This window comes from Crinia signifera, chromosome 2 (genome assembly GCF_055691185.1).
Source record: "Crinia signifera chromosome 2, ASM5569118v1, whole genome shotgun sequence".
NCBI classification, from domain to species: domain Eukaryota; kingdom Metazoa; phylum Chordata; class Amphibia; order Anura; family Myobatrachidae; genus Crinia; species Crinia signifera.
In genome coordinates this window covers 168944939-168965127 of record NC_139218.1, presented here as the reverse complement: position 1 = coordinate 168965127, position 20189 = coordinate 168944939, and the positions used below count along the sequence as shown (strand labels likewise).

The 20189-nt window shown below is 45.6% G+C and overlaps 1 protein-coding gene and 1 pseudogene across 5 annotated transcripts in view; both read left to right on the top strand.

Moving 5' to 3' along the window:
• Positions 1–20189, top strand: part of LOC146060207 (choline/ethanolaminephosphotransferase 1-like) — a 552072-nt gene that overhangs the window by 417763 nt on the left and 114120 nt on the right. The gene's annotated exons all lie outside the window — the stretch shown is intronic.
• LOC146061023 (5S ribosomal RNA) lies at positions 19782–19900 on the top strand (annotated as a pseudogene).

The following is a 20189-nucleotide window of genomic DNA, read 5'->3' as shown; positions in this document are numbered from 1 at the left end:
ATATATATATATATATATATATATATATATATATATATATATATATATATATATGACAAGGAAAACAGAAGAGGGCGCTTCATGGTGCATTAAAAGAGTTTAATAGGATCCAACAATAAAACTTTTGATCCACAGTAAAAGCAATCGCTCGTACCAAATGAATAATCGCTGTGGGCTGGTTACCACAAGGCATATAACATTAACCACACAGGAAATATCAGCTCACTGTTCACCGGCAGGCAGGTGGAAGGCTCCTGGACGCTATACCTCGCACACGCTGGGTTGCGCTGGACGTAGTAGGAGGACCACGGAGACACCGACACAGGCTTGAAGCGGAGAAACAGCGAGGACGGGCAGAGAGTCACAAGCCACGCTCTGACGCGTTTCGTCACTGGGACTTCGTCAGAGGGCGTGGCTACTGTGACGTCCGGCCCGGAATTTAAACAAGGCTCCAGCCAATGAGATTGCTTTCACCGCGGAGTGATGTAATGCTGGTTGTGGCCAGCCTGGTCATTCATTAGCGGAGCTAATAAAACATGCATATGTAACAACATTTTTTGTACATGCAAGCACAATGAAATATCTATATGGCAAATTACACATTCGACAACCAAGTGAACTTACACATATTCCAACATTTCAAAATACTTTTTTACAAAACAGCACAATCGCTGATCAAAAAAGTCGACACATGTCGATTGACATACATAAAAAACGCAGACTCAGCTGCAATCAACATTTCATGGTAATACATAAAAAATACATTAAAAAAGACATAAAAAGTGTCGACATAAAGTCGATAAATGATTTTTCGTCATTTTTCCAGATGACAATGACGTCATCGATATAACGTTTCATTAAAAACACATTTTTGGAGACATCATAAATGAGGGCTATGAAATGTTGGAATATGTGTAAGTTCACTTGGTTGTCGAATGTGTAATTTACCATATAGATATTTCATTGTGCTTGCATGTACAAAAAATGTTGTTACATATGCATGTTTTATTAGCTCCGCTAATGAATGATCAGGCTGGCCACAACCAGCATTACATCACTCCGCGGTGAGAGCAATCTCATTGGCTGGAGCCTTGTTTAAATTCCGGGCCGGACGTCACAGTAGCCACGCCCTCTGACGAAGTCCCAGTGACGAAACGCGTCAGAGCGTGGCTTGTGACTCTCTGCCCGTCCTCGCTGTTTCTCCGCTTCAAGCCTGTGTCGGTGTCTCCGTGTTCCTCCTACTACGTCCAGCGCAACCCAGCGTGTGTGAGGTATAGCGTCCAGGAGCCTTCCACCTGCCTGCCGGTGAACAGTGAGCTGATATTGCCTGTGTGGTTAATGTTATATGCCTTGTGGTAACCAGCCCACAGCGATTATTCATTTGGTACGAGCGATTGCTTTTACTGTGGATCAAAAGTTTTATTGTTGGATCCTATTAAACTCTTTTAATGCACCATGAAGCGCCCTCTTCTATTTTCCTTGTCCTAGATCTACTTTTGCCCTTGTGAACCCTGGGTATCTGTGTATTCACGAGTTGAGGAGCTGCAGTCCCGATATATGGACTTTGGTGGACTTTAAATCCTTGTTGTCAGCATTTAAGGATTTATCAGCTGGTTTTGTCATCTCATCAGCGCACAAACCAACACATCTTTTCCAAATATATATATATATATCTCAAAGTCCATGATGATATAGGCACTCACTCCAAGTTACTGTAGATAACCGCTCCGGGTGCCTTCCTCGACATGCAGGTAATTCGAATAGATGGAATGGCAGCACTCACGGATAAAGAAACACAGAAGCCACTTGCTGCTCTTAACCTTTCACTTGTCTGGCTCAGCAAGAATGCTTTCCATTTTCTTGCTGAGCCAGACAAGTGAACACTTATCCAGGTGACCAATTGTATGGGCGATCCACTTGAATACCAGCATTTATTACCCCAAAACAACTCCTACTACCAGAGGCGGGGCCATTTCGGGCCAGTTATCAACCGATTGAGACAGTAGCATAGGCTAGGTGCCCTTCTCTTTCGGCTTAGAGGAAAGAATCACACACACTTTCCACCCTGTTTATAGTTTTACCACAATGTTATTCTATAAAGCTGATACCCCTGAGGAAGCCCCTTGTTGGGCGAAACGCGTTGGGTGAAAACAGCACTTTTTGTCTAAAAAGACTTCTAATAAAGAGAATAACACCAAGTTATGGACATTGTTTACTATATTATGGACTAAAGTTGAGAAGTGCGCCATTCCACACTTGTTCTCGTATCTTTTCTAATTCCCCTCAGCCAACAGGGGTATTGTGGAAACAGGCAGCAAACTAATAATCTCTCAGAATTTAGCGCGAAAAAGAAGGGGTTTGGTTACATATATACAAAGTAGTACCCGCACTCGCACTCACCAATGGTCAGCCTGAGGGGTGCCCAGAAGGTCACACCGTGGTGTGCCAGTTATAGTCCAGAAATCCTGTTAAGGAAAAGAGCACTCGCCTCCCAGTTTAAAAAAAAAAAAAAAACTTTTTTTTGTTTTAATGAAAAAATATAAAATGGAAAAAAATTGTTTTTACACATACCAAGTAAAGTAGTCAGTATAACACTGTCCCAACGTTTCGATCCTCATCCAGGATCTTTATCAAGGGAAGGTCATCCAGGTTAACATCAAGTAAATGTGGAAATGAGCCAGCAATCCTGAGGTCCTACTGTGGCAGCACACAGAGACCTACAAGGAAGCCGCCCCGTCCCGGGTTTATATGCACGCTTCAATTGTCAATTAATGTCTCCTCCTACTGGGTCACGTGTGCCCGGCGCCGAAACCAATAGCGCTAGTCAAAAACAGGTCTGCTTCCGGGCTGTGGAACGCATGCGCCGCCCAGCCAAGTGGCTGGTGGAACGCATGACGCTCCCTCTACACCCTGCAGTGTCTGTCAGTGCAGCGTATTGATTGGCCGGCCGGGACTGGTGCCAGCGGTATGCATTTAAATCTAAGCCATACACAGAATGTCACATTCGATCATGTTTTAGTGTACTACTTATGCGCATAAGGGTCTGTGTAGTACTGGGTGTTTTTAACCGGTGCGCATCAGTGATGGGAGTGATTATATCCGAGGAATTGATAGGGTGTGAGAGATAAAGTCTCCTAGTATGGATATTGTGCTGATGGTCGGGGGACCAGTCAGTGAATGTGGGTGTTTAAGGTGATGTGTAGCATGGGAATCACAATGTCTCATGATGTACATACTAAGGGAATCCTACGTGGGTTAACCTAATGGGGCAATATCGTGCTTAAGATACAATGTGACATCCTGATGGGGGATATGGGTAAATGTATTGTAACGTTATTTTTGAGTGTGCAAGACCGGGACAAGGGTTTTCACACACCATAAGACCACGAAAATAGGTGTGTTTAACATACAAGAAAAATTGGAAATAAAAAAGGGGAACAATGTTTTCCATTCATCATTTTTCACTTGTTCGACCCATGTGTATACATATGGACATATATATGTCTATGTATAAGCACTGATTGCTGGACTGTGCTTAGGACCGATTGCTGGACTTTATTAATGATTGTGGACAGGCTCTATACTGGGGTGATGAAATATACCAGGACGGAATTGTATACAATTCCGGAAGGTATGAGCCAAGAGTATGCCTATGTGAACAGCCACCACATTCTCCATGAATGGCAGCCAACATGAACCATTGGTACAGACAACTTACTGGGGCGATGAAATACACCTGGTCTGGATTATGTGTAAATCCAGAGGGTATGAGCCAATAGTATGCCTGTGCCAACATCCACCATATACTGTGAGGGTGGGAAAGCCATGCTCGCATTGAGCTAATTATTTTCTTGGACTATAACGATGACAGCCGATCCCCTAATACGAGATTGGCATTTATGCATACTCTTTTTGTTCCCCTTTTTTATTTCCAATTTTTCTTGTACTGTATGTTAAACACACCTATTCTCGTGGTCTTATGGTGTGTGAAAACCCTTGTCCCGGTCTTGCACACTCAAAAATAACGTTACAATACCTTTACCAATATCCCCCATCAGGATGTCACATTGTATCTTAAGCACGATATTGCCCCATTAGGTTAACCCACATAGGATCCCCTTAGTATGCACATCATGAGACACTGTGATTCCCATGCTACACATCACCTTCACTGACTGGTCCCCCGACCATCAGCACAATATCCATACAAGGAGACTTTATCTCTCACAAACTATCAATTCCTCGGATATAATCACTCCCATCACTGATGCGCACCGGTTAAAAACACCCAGTACTACACAGACCCTTATACGCATAAGTAGTACACTAAAACATGATCGAATGTGACATTCTGTGTATGGCTTAGATTTAAATGCATACCGCTGGCACCAGTCACGGCCGGCCAATCAATACTTGGCTGGGCTGCGCATGCGTTCCACAGCCCGGAAGCAGACCTGTCTTTGACTAGAGCTATTGGATTCGGCGCCGGGCACACGTGACCCAGTAGGAGGAGACACTAATTGACAATTGAAGCATGCATATAAACACGGGACAGGGCGGCTTCCTTGTAGGTCTCTGTGTGCTGCCACAGTAAGACCTCAGGATTGCTGGCTCATTTCCACATTTACTTGATGTTAACCTGGATGACCTCCCTTGATAAAGATCCTGTTGCGCACCGCCATCCGGGCTGCGAGGCACCCGGACGGACGACGGATGCTGTACGCTGTGACGCAGCCGGGGACGTCGCCCGGCAGCGTCTCAAGCCTCCTTCTGACGGGGAGCGTCGGGATGTTGCTAGGCAACGTTCCCGAGCGTCCGTCCAGCGGCAGGGGACACGCGCGCGCCTGACGTCAGTCAGGCAGCGCGAAAGTTCAAATAAATAGCCCGCGTTTGCTGGGCACAGACGCCGGTTATAGCTGCTAGTATAGTTAGCCCCAAGATTTCTGCCTAGCCTTGCAGATTACTCTGCACTCCGGTTCCCTGGGCTTCGCAGCCCACTGCCCTCGTCCTGTTCCCTTTTGCTTCCTGTATCTGCTTCCTCAGTCTTCAGTGGAGTGTCCTGTCCAGGAATCCCATCTGCAGCCAGAAAGACCTGCTTCGTCCTGAGCCTGCGTCTGGCCCACTGTCTTCATCTCTCGTGGGTCACGTAAGTGCTCCAGTGGAGCCTCGGTCTTTCTCTGGGTTTCCAGTGGTCCGCCGTGGCCATGCCCCTCCGTGGGCTCTATCTCCTTTTCTTCCCTCCATCTACAGCGGCCCGCCGTGGCCGTACCCCTCCGTGGGTTCACTCTTTCTCATTCTCATCTCTAGTGGCCCGCCGTGGTCTATCCCCTCTGTGGTTACATTCTTTTTATCTGTCGTTAGTATCTTTCTAGTAGGGAGTGTCCTCTAGTTCTAGCCTGGTTTTGAGGAGTCGCCGTACCTGGGGCGTAGCCTGCTGGGGGCTCCTATTCCCTTTCCCTTGTGTCTGCGACTTGGTCGCATCCCGGTTTGGCCCGGTGCCGGCAGTCAGGGGTTATCTCCCAGCTAGGCCCGGTAGTTAGCAGTCCTCTTGTGTACCCTTAGGCGATCGTTTACCCCTTGTCAATTCATAAGACCTGGCTGCATCGGGGTCGGAGCGGGCTTAACTCGCTCCTTCGGACGCGGCGGCCACAGGTGAAGCCTAGCTCTGCAGGGGTTTATCATCTGCCTCAGGGACTCAACAGAGTTAGAGTAGCATCCGCTGTGGCCGTCCTAACCGGCGGTCCCGGCTACGGGCTCACGCCTGACCACCTGTCCACATCCACCTATAGTTTCTCCTTGTGCCATAGTTGGCACCGTAACAGATCCTGGATGAAGATCGAAACGTTGGGACAGTGTTATACGGACTACTTCACTTGGTATGTGTAAAAACGATTTTTTTCCATTTGCTGTTTTTTCATTAAAACAAAAAAAGTTGTTTTTTTTTTAAAACTGGGAGACGAGTGCTCATTTCCTTAACAGGATTTCTGGAATATATATATATATATATATATATATATATATATATATATATATATATATATATATAACAAAGGTTAGCTACGGCACTCATAGGACTTTGCAGAAAAGCAAACCCGGACCCCAGTGTCTGTGTTTGCTTTTCTGCAAAGTCCTATGAGTGCCGTAGCTAACCTTTGTTATATGGTGTATGCGTACACTCTAACTGGCACCGAGGCAATACTGGATAAATTACCCGAGGAGTGCCGATCAACACAAAAGACTATATATATATATATATATATATATATATATATATATATAGACGCAGAATAAAGTGGCGGCACTCACGGGTTTAAGGTGAAAACTAATTCTTGTATTAAAAGTACAAAGCAGTGGTCACATCAGTTGCCCGACGTTTTGAGGCCAAAAGCCCCTTATTTAAGGTGTGAACAATGTGAGGGTAGGTGCGCTTACCTTAAATAGCTAGTGCTAAGTGTGCAATACCTGTAATCAGCTGGCCTGGCGTCTCCCTGCCGTGCGCGCCTCGTCAGACACTTCCGGCGGTCGGCCCCTGATGCTTCCGGGTGTACGCCGTGACCGCATCCGGCCTCTCCGTCTCCAGTGTTTCCAGGTGCACGGGTTAGGGGGGCGTGCTTCGTCAGTTGCGTCCGGTTGCCTAGGTGATGTTTCCCTGGCAACCTCAGGACGTCATCTGTTTCTTGCCGTGGCTCGCTGGATTACCTAATTGAATAAACAAAACAGTGTGGGTGATAAACGTAAGAGTCCACTATCAAAAAGCTTAAGGTGGACATGTAGTGTATAAATTTACATCGAAATAAAGACAAACTAATTTAAAAACATGTTACAAGGAAATCCTTTGTTCTGCAGCTTGGTTTCTACTGTACTGACTACATTGTAATATGTGCATATATAATGGAGTGAGGTTAACAGACTACTGCTAAGACTGCCTACTTATTAGGTGGTCTGTATGACTGCTTTTACGCTGTTTCTTCCTTTTGGGCAGAGTTCTTGTCAGATCCTTTGTATTGGACATTATCTTCTTATGTATTCAGTTGTGTTCAATTATCATCTGATCTTTGTGTCCACGGGTCTGTGAGCTGTTGATCTTCCTGGTGTGGGATGGCTAGGCTGTGTTGGAGGTTCTTCTAGGATTTTTCAAAAGTAGCTGCAACAACGTATATTCTCTGTTAGTAATTGAAACGGGTTGGTGTTTAAAGATGTTTTTTTTGTGGTTATATACTCTGGAATTTCTCCATATCTTAGTTTTGATGTTATTCTCAGAAGACATTCCAGGGCATCCTCTCGTTTAACCCATCGGGGTGTATAGTGTTCAAGTTGAAGATTTTTTTAGCTTCCATTTGCAACAATTTTCTTGCTCGATCTCCTCCCCTTAGTGATTGGGGTATATGGTCGATTGCCATGTATTTTAATTGAAATAATGTGTGTTTGTCTGCGACATAATGTTTCGCAACTGGCTGGTCTGAGTTCTTCCCTGCCAGCACTTGTTTTATTGAGGAGCGATGCAATGCCATGCGTTCTTTCATGGTTCTGGTGGTTTTTCCCACATAGTATTTGTTGCACGGACACGTAATGATGTAAATTATGTGCGTACTGGAACATGTTAGTACATGGTTAATCTTCACTTCAATGGGTTTGTGTGGATACTTGTAGTGTGAGCCTGTCATCATGAACTTGCATGTTTCGCATCCCGTGCATTTATAGCATCCGGGTGCCTTTGTTAGGAAGTGGCCCTCTTTGGTTGTTTTTTTGTACCCCGTGATATCCGAATGGACGATAGAGTCTAAGTATATGTGGAGGGGAAAGGCACTAGTGGGATTTCAATCAGCAAAGTAAAGAAACAGATGCATGGGTCTGTGTCAGCAACGTTTCGGTTTATTAAAAAATGTTTTCAAGCTCAACAAGCCATATCCAAGTAAGTCATATATATAACAAACAGAAATTCCTACTCACCCACACCCGTGCAGTGGCAGCCCGCCTCCTCACATCGGTCCCGATGCTATGACATCATCAGACTGAGACGCGCACCAGCCGTTGTATCTGGACCTCCGGACAAGGTTGCTAGGCGACCTGACAAACAATGGTGAATGTTCAAAACATATTAAAATACATCTGAAGCCATACATGAAAATAAACAAATATGTGTTACCATATTCAGATACAGTAGGTACACTGATACAGCAAATACAGTGCTGGTTATCAATAAGGTACTATCAAGAAATCAGTGCTGTTAATTGGTGGGTGTCCACATCTGTGAGACACCAACCCAGATCTGCAAAACCCAGCGATACAGCGACCATGGAAATAGCTAACTGAATAAACTATATGGGGGTTATAGAAAACAATGGAAGCTACAGGCCTCATTGAGGCCAAAGGGGTGCACCGTATTCAAACGGTGTATCCACCTTGTTTCCCTTTGTAAAAGTTCCTTATCACGATCCCCACCCCTTAATTTAGGGGGGACGTGATCAATTATTTTATACTTGAGGGAAGAAAGATTGTGTTTGAGATCCCTAAAGTGTCTTGGCACTGCCTGTTCTATATTGCCACTTTTTGCTGCTCTAATATGTGATCTATGACTTGCCATTCGAGTTTTGAATTGGCAGGTCGTTATACCCACATAAAGTAGGCCACAGGGACACCTGATAATGTACACCACATGCGTGGTAGTGCAGGTCAAGACATGGTTAATACAAATTCTTTCCACCGAGTGAGTGTGAGCAAAGTTATCCCCCGTCTCTAGGTAGCTACATGTCATACAACCAGTGCACTTGTTACATCCTGGTTTATTCTGTAAGAAACCCTTCGGTGTGGTGGTTGAGATGTTAGAAATTATGGACCAAATAGTCCTTCAGGTTCTGTGGCCTCTTATAACTTGGGAGTAACCTAGAGTGTGTCAAGGATTTAAGGTCACGGTACCTAGTGACCATAGACCAGAGTTTTCTGGCTGTACTGGTGATGGCTGGGGCAGCACTATTAAAGGTTTGAACAAACGGAATCTTATCCTCTATCTTTTTCTTTTCTTTGGGCTTTAGGGTCTCCTCTCTGGGGATCGACATTGCTTTAATTTTGGCTTTCAATAAGTCTTGGACATTATAACCCCTGCAGAATTTATCAATCATGTTATTGATCTCTAACTCCGCTACCTCAGGGCTGTCGCAGATGCGGCGAACCCTGAGGAACTGGGAGTAGGGTAGGCCCTTTTTGGAAGCCTCAGAATGTGGACTGGAAGAGTGCAGGAGTGTATTCCAGTCAGTGGCCTTTTTATATAAGCTGGTGGATATTTTGTTGTTCTTCAGGGAAATACAGACATCGAGATAATTTACCATCACATTGCTAATAACAAACGTAAATTTGATGGGTGACGGACGTGAATTGATCTCAGTAATGAGATTTTCTAATTCTTCCCTGCTACCCAACCAAACAATAAGCAGATTTTCAATATATCTTACAAACGGTCTGATTTTGGAGACAATCTTTCTCAACTGAAAACATAAAGCAATTGGTAAACGCAGGGGCTACACAAGAACCCATTGAGCAGCGCCTGCGCTGCACATACCACTGTTTGTCGAATAAAAAATAATTTATCTCCAATGTCATGGACAACAATTTCACACAAAAAAAAACAAATTCTGGGCCTTCATAGACTCGACTCTCACTCAAGAACTTTTTCGTAGCCTCCACACCTTCCCTATGTGGGATATTAGTGTAGAGGCTAATGACATCTAATGGGCACAACCAGCAGTCAGGGGGTAAGTCTGTCAAGGCCTGTAACCTGTTAATTAACATGGTGGTGTCCTTCAGATACATTGGCTCCACCTGTATTGGTGCTTGGAAATAGTGGTCAAGATATTGTGAAACTTTGTAAAAGACCGAGTCTCTGGCCGCAATGATGGGGCGGCCTCGGGGGGTTCAAGGGGTCCTTGTGCAGTTTAGGTAATAGAGTATAGGTCTGGGGCTGTAGGATGACAATGTAGTAATTCCCTGGCCATTGATGCAGTGATCACCCCCTCCATCACAGCTTGATTTAACACCATCTTAATTCATCATTATAGTCCATGGTAGGATTGCCAGGTAATCGTGAATATACCTCCTCATCTGATAGTTGGCCCAGTAATTCATCACTGTATTTATCAATGTCCTGTATCACAATCCCCCCACCTTTATCAGCGAGGCGGATTGTGATTGTGGGATCCTTACTCAGTTCCTCGAGGCATTTCATCTGGACTTTGGATAGATTGGGTGCTCTCGTTTGTGGGCAACATCCCTCTATTATAGCAAGATGGTCTAAAGCCTTATTAAATGTCTTCAGTGACGTGTTGTTTGGCACTGGATTAAAGGATGACTGGGGGTGGAAGATTTAAATTGACGTTTCCTCATCATTAGTATTGGACTCTGCTTTTTTGGAAAAATGGTCTTGTAACCGTAACTTTCTATTACATTTGTATGACTCAATTTTCCAGTTGAACTCCTCAAACTGGGTGGAGGGAACAAAGGTTAGTCCTTTACTTCAGACCCCGTGAGTGCTGATTGGAATCCATTGACTACATTGCAAGTCCTATTCTGTACTTGTCTACTATGGCACCTACACTGTACTAAAATCTCTGGCTCCTACACCATCTACATCTGACCCATCATTGGTGCTGGAAATCCAGACCATGCAAGAACAAGCCAGGTAGATTTTGTCAGAAAGAATGAACCAAAATAAGGCCCAAAGTGAGAGAGACAACAAATCCAAACAGAGACCCCCTTTAGGGGTAGTAGTAGTAGTAGTAGTACGTTTATTTATAAGGCGCCGCAAAGTGTCCGCAGCGCCGTACATAGCAAACAAAAAACAAATGACAAGGTAATGTACAGGGTGTGTTGAAAAATACAGTATAAATAGGGGTATAGCTGGTAGAAATAAAATCAGCATCAGTTCAGAAGTAGGTGTCAAAATTGTCGAGGAGACTGAAGACAAAGTAGAGGAAGGGAAGAACAGGACAGGAGGACATGTGAGGTAAAGAGGTAGGGTGAGTACGTGAGGCAGGAGGACCCTACTCATAAGAGTTAACATACTAAAAATAGGTGGGTGGACGAACGAAAAACAGGATAAGTAGTAACGGAGGCAGGATAGGAGGATCAAAAGAGGTTAGGAGGAGGGATAGGCTAGTCGAAAAAAGTGGGTTTTGAGGGAGCGCTTGAAGGAGGTAAGGGAATCAGAAAGCCTGATGGGTGGCAGGAGGTTGTTCCAGTGCAGGGGGGCAGCGCGAGAGAAGTCTTGGACACGGGAGTGGGAGGAGGTGATTAGGTGAGAGGTCAGTCGGCGGTCAGCGATGGAGCGAAGAGGACGGGAGGGAGTGTGGATAGAGATCAGTGAAGAGAGGTAAGGAGCGGTGGAGGAGGAGAGAGCCTTGTAGGTGGTGGTGAGGAGTTTAAAGAGAACTCGGAAAGGAATGGGGAGCCAGTGAAGAGATAGACAGAGGGGGGAGGCGGAGGTAGAGCGGCGGGAGAGGAAGATGAGCCTAGCAGCAGCGTTAAGAATGGTTTGGAGAGGTGCGAGGTGGGTGAGAGGTAGCCCAGAGAGAAGGATGTTGCAGTAGTCAAGGCGGGAGATGACAAGAGAGTGAATGAGAATTTTGGTCGCGTCAGTGGAGAGGAATGGTCTGATGCGTGAGATGTTGCGTAGGTGAAAGCGGCAAGACTGTGAGAGAGCACGAATGTGGGGGGTAAAAGAGAGGGAGGAGTCAATGATGACACCGAGGCAGCGCATTTGGTCGGTGGAGGTGATCTCGGTTTCACCAATGCTGATGGAAATAGTGGGAGAAGAGGGGATGTTCGGGGGATGGAAGATTAGAAGTTCAGTTTTAGCCATGTTTAGTTTCAGGAAGCGTTGGGCCATCCAAGTTGAGATGGCCGTGAGGCATTCGGAGACCTTGGAAAGGAGTGATGGGGATAGGTCAGGGGAGGAGAGATAGATTAGGGTAATATCAGCATAAAGGTGGTAATGAAAACCATAGGAGCTGATGAGGGTGCCCAGAGAGGTGGTGTAGAGGGAGAAGAGGAGAGGGCCAAGGACTGACCCTTGGGGAACACTGACTGGCTGCGGGGTAGTAGGAGAGGAGGAGCTCGGAGTGGAGACAGAGAAGGAGCGATCGGAGAGGTATGAGGTGAACCAGGAGAAGACCGTGCCAGTGATGCCAAAGGAGCGGAGGGTGTTGAGCAGGAGAGGGTGGTCAACAGTGTCAAAGGCTGCCGACAGATCAAGCTGGATGAGGATAGAGAAGAGGCCTTTGGATTTAGCCGATAGTAGATCGTTAGTGACTTTGGTCAGGGCAGTTTCAGTGGAATGTAAAGGGCAGAACCCGGATTGGAGGGGGTCTAGAATGGAGTTAGCAGTAAGGTGGCTTAGGAGACGATTATAGGTCAGACGTTCTAGGAGCTTGGAGGCAAAAGGGAGGAGGGAGATGGGCCTGTAGTTGGATGGAGAGTTGGGGTCCAGATTTGTTTTTTTGAGAATTGGGGAGACAAGAGCGTGTTTGAAGGAGGAAGGAAAGATCATAGAGGATAGGGAAAGATTAAAGAGGTGAGCCAGGTGAGAGCAGACTGACAGACTGAGACGACGGATAATATTGGAGGGGATAGGATCGAGCGGGCAGGTGGAGGGAGAAGCGGATTGAAGGATAGAGTGGACTTCAGCAGCAGTGGTGGGGTAAAATGAGGACAGGGGTTGGAAGGAGGGGAGTGGAGATGTAGGAGGGGAGGAGGGAGAGGGTGAGATCATGGCAGCAGTGATGGCAGTCCTGAGAGAGGAGATTTTGGTTGAAAAGTAGGTAAAGACCCAGGCTCAACCGGAGACGTCCTACAAGAGGTGGAGGTCAGTGGGTACGACACCTCAAGAAAGAAAACAGCTCACAACAAGATCAAATAGTATTCAATCTTTCTAAAAGACCACTATCCCCAGATGAAATGACTGCCTTAAGTAAAGGACTAACCTTTATTTCCTCCACCCAGTTTGATTAATTCAACTGGAAAATTGAGTCATACAAATTTAACCGAGTTACGGTTACAAGACCATTTTTTTCAAAAAAGCAGAGTCCAGTACTAATGATAAGGAAATGTCAATTTAAATCTTCCGCCCCCAGTCATCCTTTGATCCAGTGACAAACAACATGTCACTGAAGACATTTAATAAGGCTTTAGACCATCTTGCTATAATAGGCGCACGCAGCCCCAAGAGTCCGGGACCCACAGTGCACACTGTCACCCACAAGTACCAGACCCGGAAAACCTGAAGAAAAGAGGTACCTGAAAACTGTATCCAAAAGTAAAGACAATTCATAAGATATCAAACAGCGGGACGCCGCTATTACCATTGACTGAAGGACATAATTCTGTTTAATCTGAACAGAACATTTTTGTTCATAATATCTTTTCATTTTTTCATCAGTTTCATTTTTTCATGTAATTATTCATTTATTCAATATTCCTTCACGCTTGTAAAGGAGTGATACCCAGTGGTGGGATATATGCACACAAGTACTGTGACTTTTACAATTTATGATTTATGTTTTGAATAAATTAGAAATTTCTTAAGACATGCATCACATATATTCTATTTAAAACACGCATAGAGGTCATCAAGTTTGAGGTAGAGCGCAGCACAAACCATCTAGAACCTATAATAGAGGCACGTCGCCCACAAACAAGAGCACCCAATCCGGCTTAGGTAATGGGGAAACCCCCCACACTTCTGTCTCCCGCGTAACAACTTTTCAAAATCCATCAGAGCCTATACATGCATACTGCACTTCTAATTGCACGCAATTCTTATGTAAATTATTGCTATACTATTCATTTATAATTGTGTATCTCCCTGACAGCGAGCGGGGTATTGATAATTGCCACTACGTTGCCTTGCCTTGTTACAATTCTAGACAAATACCTGCAGTTGAACACATTGCGCTGAAATCGGCAAATTTACATGTTCATTATGTCTATATTCTAATGCCCATTGGTAGACACTTTTTTTCTCTGTGTCTTTTACATAGCGTTCACTCTGCTTAACAGCTATAAATAACTTATGTGCTTTACGTGTTAATTAGAGGCTAATTACTAACCACCTCATTTGCTGATTTGACCATTTACTCTACCACTCAGGCAAGGCATTTAGGAACATATGATTTCAAGGTGTTATTGATAATTGTCACCAGGTCTCCATACCCTGCTACAATTATATACAAGTACCTGTATTCTGAATACACTGTACCGGAATCAGCAAGGTACATGCCTATTTGTCTATATTCTAAATACCTCTAGGTAAATGCTTTGCATACATCTTTAATACAGCTGTTCCGCTGCTAATAATTTATGCGGGTACTTGTTTCCTAGCACGGCCACAACGATCATGATCGTGGGCATCGTAAGGGAAAATCGGGGGCATCGCGGCCATCGCATGCACTAAAAAAATCGGGTGCGATGGCCGAGACGCGATGCCCGCGATTTCCCCATAGGGAACAATGTTAAATGCCTCAATTTAGCCGCGGTGCCCCCGATTTCCCATAGAAAACAATGGTAAATGGCCCAGAAACCCCCCAAAACACCCCTGAACAGTGAAATGTCCCCCCAAAAGTATTTTACGCCACCCCACGATCAACGCGAACCCGAAGCGTGGCGAGCGCAGCGAGCCCGCGAGGGGCGGCGATACGCGTCCTCCGACCTTTTCATACCCCCACTATCCACCTCGGCGTGGAGTTGAGAATAGAATAGTGTGGCGAGCCACCGAGCCCGAAGTGTGGCGAGCGGACGCGGATACCTGTGAAGCCCGCGAAGGGACGCGTTTACCTGTGAAGGTATCCGCGTCCCCTCGCGGGGCTCGCTACGCTCGCCACGCTTCGGGCGCGGTGGCTCGCTGCGCTCGCCACACTATTCTATTCTCAACTCCACGCCGACGTGGATAGTGGGGGTATGAAAAGGTCGGAGGACGCGTACTGCCGCCCCTTGCGGGCTCGCTGTGCTCGCCACGCTTCGGGTTCGTGTTGATCGTGGGGTGGCGTAAAATACTTTTGGGGGGAAATTTCACTGTTCAGGGGTGTTTTGGGGGGTTTCTGGGCCATTTACCATTGGTCCCTATGATGATTTGGTGAAATTGAGTCATTTAACATTGTTCCCTATGGGAAATCGGGGGCATCGCGGGTACATTGAGCCATTTAACATTGTTTCCTATGGGGAAATCGTGGGCATCGCGTCGGCACCATTTAAGCCTTTTTTAGCCGCATACGACGCGACCGACACGATTTTCACTGTTTTCAATGCATTTCAATGGGAAAATCGGGGGCATCGCGTCGGTCGCGTCGTATACCACTAAAAATGACACACGATGCCCGCGATTGTGGCCGTGCTAGGAAACAAGTACCTTTATGCGCTTTAAAGGGCTATTCAGAGGTTAATTATTAACCACCTGATCGGCAGATTTGAGTACCTACTCTATCATCCAGGCGAGACACTTAGGAACGTGCTATATTAACCATTTCACTGTTTCCCTGACACCCACACTAGGATAGGCAGTACCACTTTCAGATCTGTGGCATTATTGGAGCACGCAGCTCAGGAATTAATAATCATAGCCTATACCTGCCTACACTTTGTGGTCTGTTGGGAGACTCTCTGTTTTATATCACCAAACTGTACCTTTTTCATTGAGCGTTTTCACACAGTGTGAACAAGGACTGTACTATTATTGTTCATAGTCCAACAATTTCCCACTCAGCATTCAGATTCCCTGGTGTGTTCAGGGTGACTATACACGGACACCAGGAACACATTTCCATTATATTGGACCGTGGGTACATTCACAAATTCATATCTCTTTTCTCCTCCTTTTTTCCAACGAGAGGAACTATCGCATAACCCCCTGACTCTCATCAACCATCCTAGTGTTCACTCTAGAAATTTTTTAGGGCAGGGTGCTGACCACGGGAAGGGCACATTTTGCAATCGCGAGGGCACATTTTTCAATCGCGAGGGCACATTTTTTAATCGTGAGGGCACATTTTAATTTAAAAGGTCAAAATGGTGACACCTGAGCTTCAAACCATCAGCACATTTATGCTATATAACCCATCTTGTGACACCTGAGCGTCACACCATCAGCACATTTATGCTATATAACCCATCTTGTGACACCTGAGCGTCACACCATCAGCACATTTATGCTACAGTATATAACCCATCTTGTGACACCTGAGCGTCACACCAGCACATTTATGCTATATAACCATCTTGTGACACCAGAGCGTCACACCATCGGCACATTTATGCCATATAACCATCTTGTGACACCGGAGCATCACACCATCAGCACATTTATGCCATATAACCATCCTGTGACACCTGAGCGTCACACCATCAGCACATTTATGCTATATAATCCATCCTGTGACACCTGAGCGTCACACCATCAGCACATTTATGCTATATAACCATCTTGTGACACCGGAGCGTCACACCATCAGCACATTTATGCTATATAACCATCTGGTGACACCAGAGCGTCACACCATCAGCACATTTATGCTATATAACCATCCTGTGACACCTGAGCGTCACACCATCAGCACATTTATGCTATATAACCCATCTTGTGACACCTGAGCATCACACCATCAGCACATTTATGCTATATAACCATCCTGTGACACCAGAGCGTCACACCATCAGCACACTTATGCTATATAACCATCTTGTGACACCGGAGCGTCACACCATCGGCACACTTATGCTATATAACCCATCTTGTGACACCTGAGAGCGTCACACCATCGGCACATTTATGCTAAATAACCCATCTTGTGACACCTGAGCGTCACACCATCGGCACATTTATGCTATATAACCCATCTTGTGACACCTGAGCGTCACACCATCGGCACATTTATGCTATATAATCCATCTTGTGACACCGGAGTGTCACACCATCAGCACATTTATGCTATATAACCATCTTGTGACACCTGAGAGCGTCACACCATCGGCACATTTATGCTATATAACCATCTTGTGACACCTGAGAGCGTCACACCATCAGCACATTTATGTTATATAAACCATCTTGTGACACCTGAGAGCGTCACACCATCGGCACATTTATGCTATATAACCATCTTGTGACACCTGAGAGCGTCACACCATCAGCACATTTATGCTATATAACCCATCTTGTGACACCGGAGCGTCACACCATCAGCACATTTATGCTATATAACCATCTTGTGACACCTGAGAGCGTCACACCATCAGCACATTTATGCTATATAACCCATCTTGTGACACCGGAGCGTCACACCATCAGCACATTTATGCTATATAACCATCTTGTGACACCTGAGAGCGTCACATCATCAGCACATTTATGCTATATAATCCATCTTGTGACACCTGAGCGTCACACCATCAGCACATTTATGCTATATAACCATCTTGTGACACTGGAGCGTCACACCATCAGCACATTTATGCTATATAACCATCTTGTGACATCGGAGCGTCACACCATCGGCACATTTATGCTATATAACCATCTTGTCACACCATCGGCACATTTATGCTATATAACCATCTTGTCACACCATTGGCACATTTATGCTATAAAACCATCCTGTGACACCTGAGAGCATCACACCATCGGCACATTTATGCTATATAACCATCTTGTGACACCTGAGAGCGTCACACCATCAGCACATTTATGCTATAAAACTCATCGTGTGACAGCAGAACTTCAAACATCAGTACATTTATGCCATAAATGTGCTGATGTTTTAACGCTGAGGTGTCACAAGATGGTTTTAAACCATCTTATCACACCTCAGCGTCACACCATCAGCACATTTATGATATATAATCCATCTTGTGACAACTGAGCTTCAAACAACAGCACATTTATGATATATAAACCATCTTGCGACACCTGAATTTAAAAACATCACTCTGCAAAGTAATTTATGTTATATATGTATGGGTATGTATGGATCATTGGATAGACACCAACTAGGTCGACATGCAGGAATGTCGACATGGGTCTAAGTTGACATGGGACAAGATCGACATAACATTAGGTCGACACAAGCATTAGATCAACATGCACTAGGTCGAAAGTCAAAAGGTCAACATGGGGTTTTTCACTGTTTTTTTATACAAATGTCGGCAGTGTTGACATGGACACGGGTGAGGGGCTCTGTGTCCCCTCGCATGGCTCACAATGCTTCACTCGCCATACTAATTTATAAACACCTCCACACCCTAGTTGATGGTAGGGCATGAAATGCCACTTGTTGGCACGTCGGCTCAAAAAACAGTGAAAAACCCCATGTCAACCTTTTGAATGTTGACCTTTTAAATGTCGACCTAGTGCATGTTGATCTAATACTTATGTTGACCTAATGTCATGTCAACCTTGTCCCATGTCGATCTTCCTGCATGTCGACCTAGTGGTGTCAACCTAATGCTTGTCTGTCCAATGACCGCTTTCCATATGCATATCATAATAAAAATTACAAGCATTCCAATTGGGCTAGTACCACCACCCCCTACAATAAGCAAGCAAAAGCATCGTAATACCGAGGGCCCCAATCTACCCACCCCCCACAATAAAAAAATACAAGCATAGCAAAAATAAGCAGTAATATGCCCCAAATTACTTACAGGGTTATTAATTCCTTGAAGTGGCCCATGTCCATTGGAATGCAAACATACAGTATAGTGCATTGCACTAAGCAGCACACACTGCCCAGAAAGGGAAAAGACACCGTCACCAACCAATAGGGTCCTCCCTTATATAATTTTATACTAGCAAGAGGGCTGGCTTTGCCATGGCGGGAAAGTCAAACCCAGCCCTCCTACCTCACCAGATTATTTCACCCCCAACTGCATTTACGCAGAGGGGGAATTTATGTAGATTGACAGTGTTTCTTGTGTGTGGGCTGGGCAAGGAGGCGAGGTGGGCAGGCAAAACTGACAGAGCTGACACGCTCAGTAGTGCTGAGCACGGCGTTTCACCTAGGCAGGGGGAGGAGTCAGGCTACTAGTAATAGCGCCGCTCACATAAGGCAGTGAGCGGCGTGTCATCTAGGCAGGGGGAGGAGTCAGGCTACTAGTAATAGCGCCGCTCACATAAGGCAGTGAGCGGCGTGTCAGCGCGACGGGGGAGGAGGCATGCGTATTGTAATAGCTGACAGCCGCTCAGAGGTGAGCGGAGTGTCAGCGCGACGGGGGAGGAGGCATGCGTATTGTAATAGCTGACAACCGCTCAGAGGTGAGCGGCGTGTCAGCGCGACGGGGGAGGAGGCATGCGTTTTGTAATAGCTGACAGCCGCTCAGAGGTGAGCGGCGTGTCAGCGCGATGGGGGAGGAGGCATGCTGTATAGGAGCTGAGTGTCCTGTCACGGCCGGGGAGGAACAGTAAGCTGCAGTGTTTTACTATGCAGGGCGCAGGGCGGGCCAAAAAGGGCAGGGCGGAATTCAGCAGGCTTTAAAGGGGCAGGGCGCAGCGCCCTGTGAAAGAAGCCTAGCGTGAACACTACATCCAATGCAAGCATGATGGTGGACAGCAGAGATTAGGATGATGTTTGTTAGCACCTCATTCTAACCCCAAATTCCTTTGTTTCGTGGCTCTCTCATTCATCCAGTCTGTGCGACCACCCCTGCAATGCCCACAGGCAACAGGGTTGCTCTGCTCTGATTTGGCCGAACAGCAGAAGCCCACCTTGACTCACCCCCCTACTGGCACCGGAAACAACCAGATGGAGATATACAGCCATACTTCACTGGATCGCCTAAAATCCATCCGAACTTAGAAGCTAAGCAGTGAAAGGCTGGACCAGTACCTATATGGGTGACCAATAGGGAATATCAGGTGCTGTATCTAAACAACTGGGACAGTACTGCCACTACCGCGAGGGTGTAGTTCCAATATTCTTTTACCTTCACTTTACCCCTCTCTCTTCTCTCAATATCTGACAAAATCATGCCGACACTGCAGTAAAACAACCGGTGGTGGTGGGATGTGTCCAGTGTTACATTTGCTTGCCATTACCAAAGTATATATAAATAAGGATATTTGGCAAGCAGCGTCTAAAACATTTTCGCACCTAAATTATTTATAAACTATTAGCCGCAATACCGGCAGGATATATGTATGTGTAGACTTTAAAAGT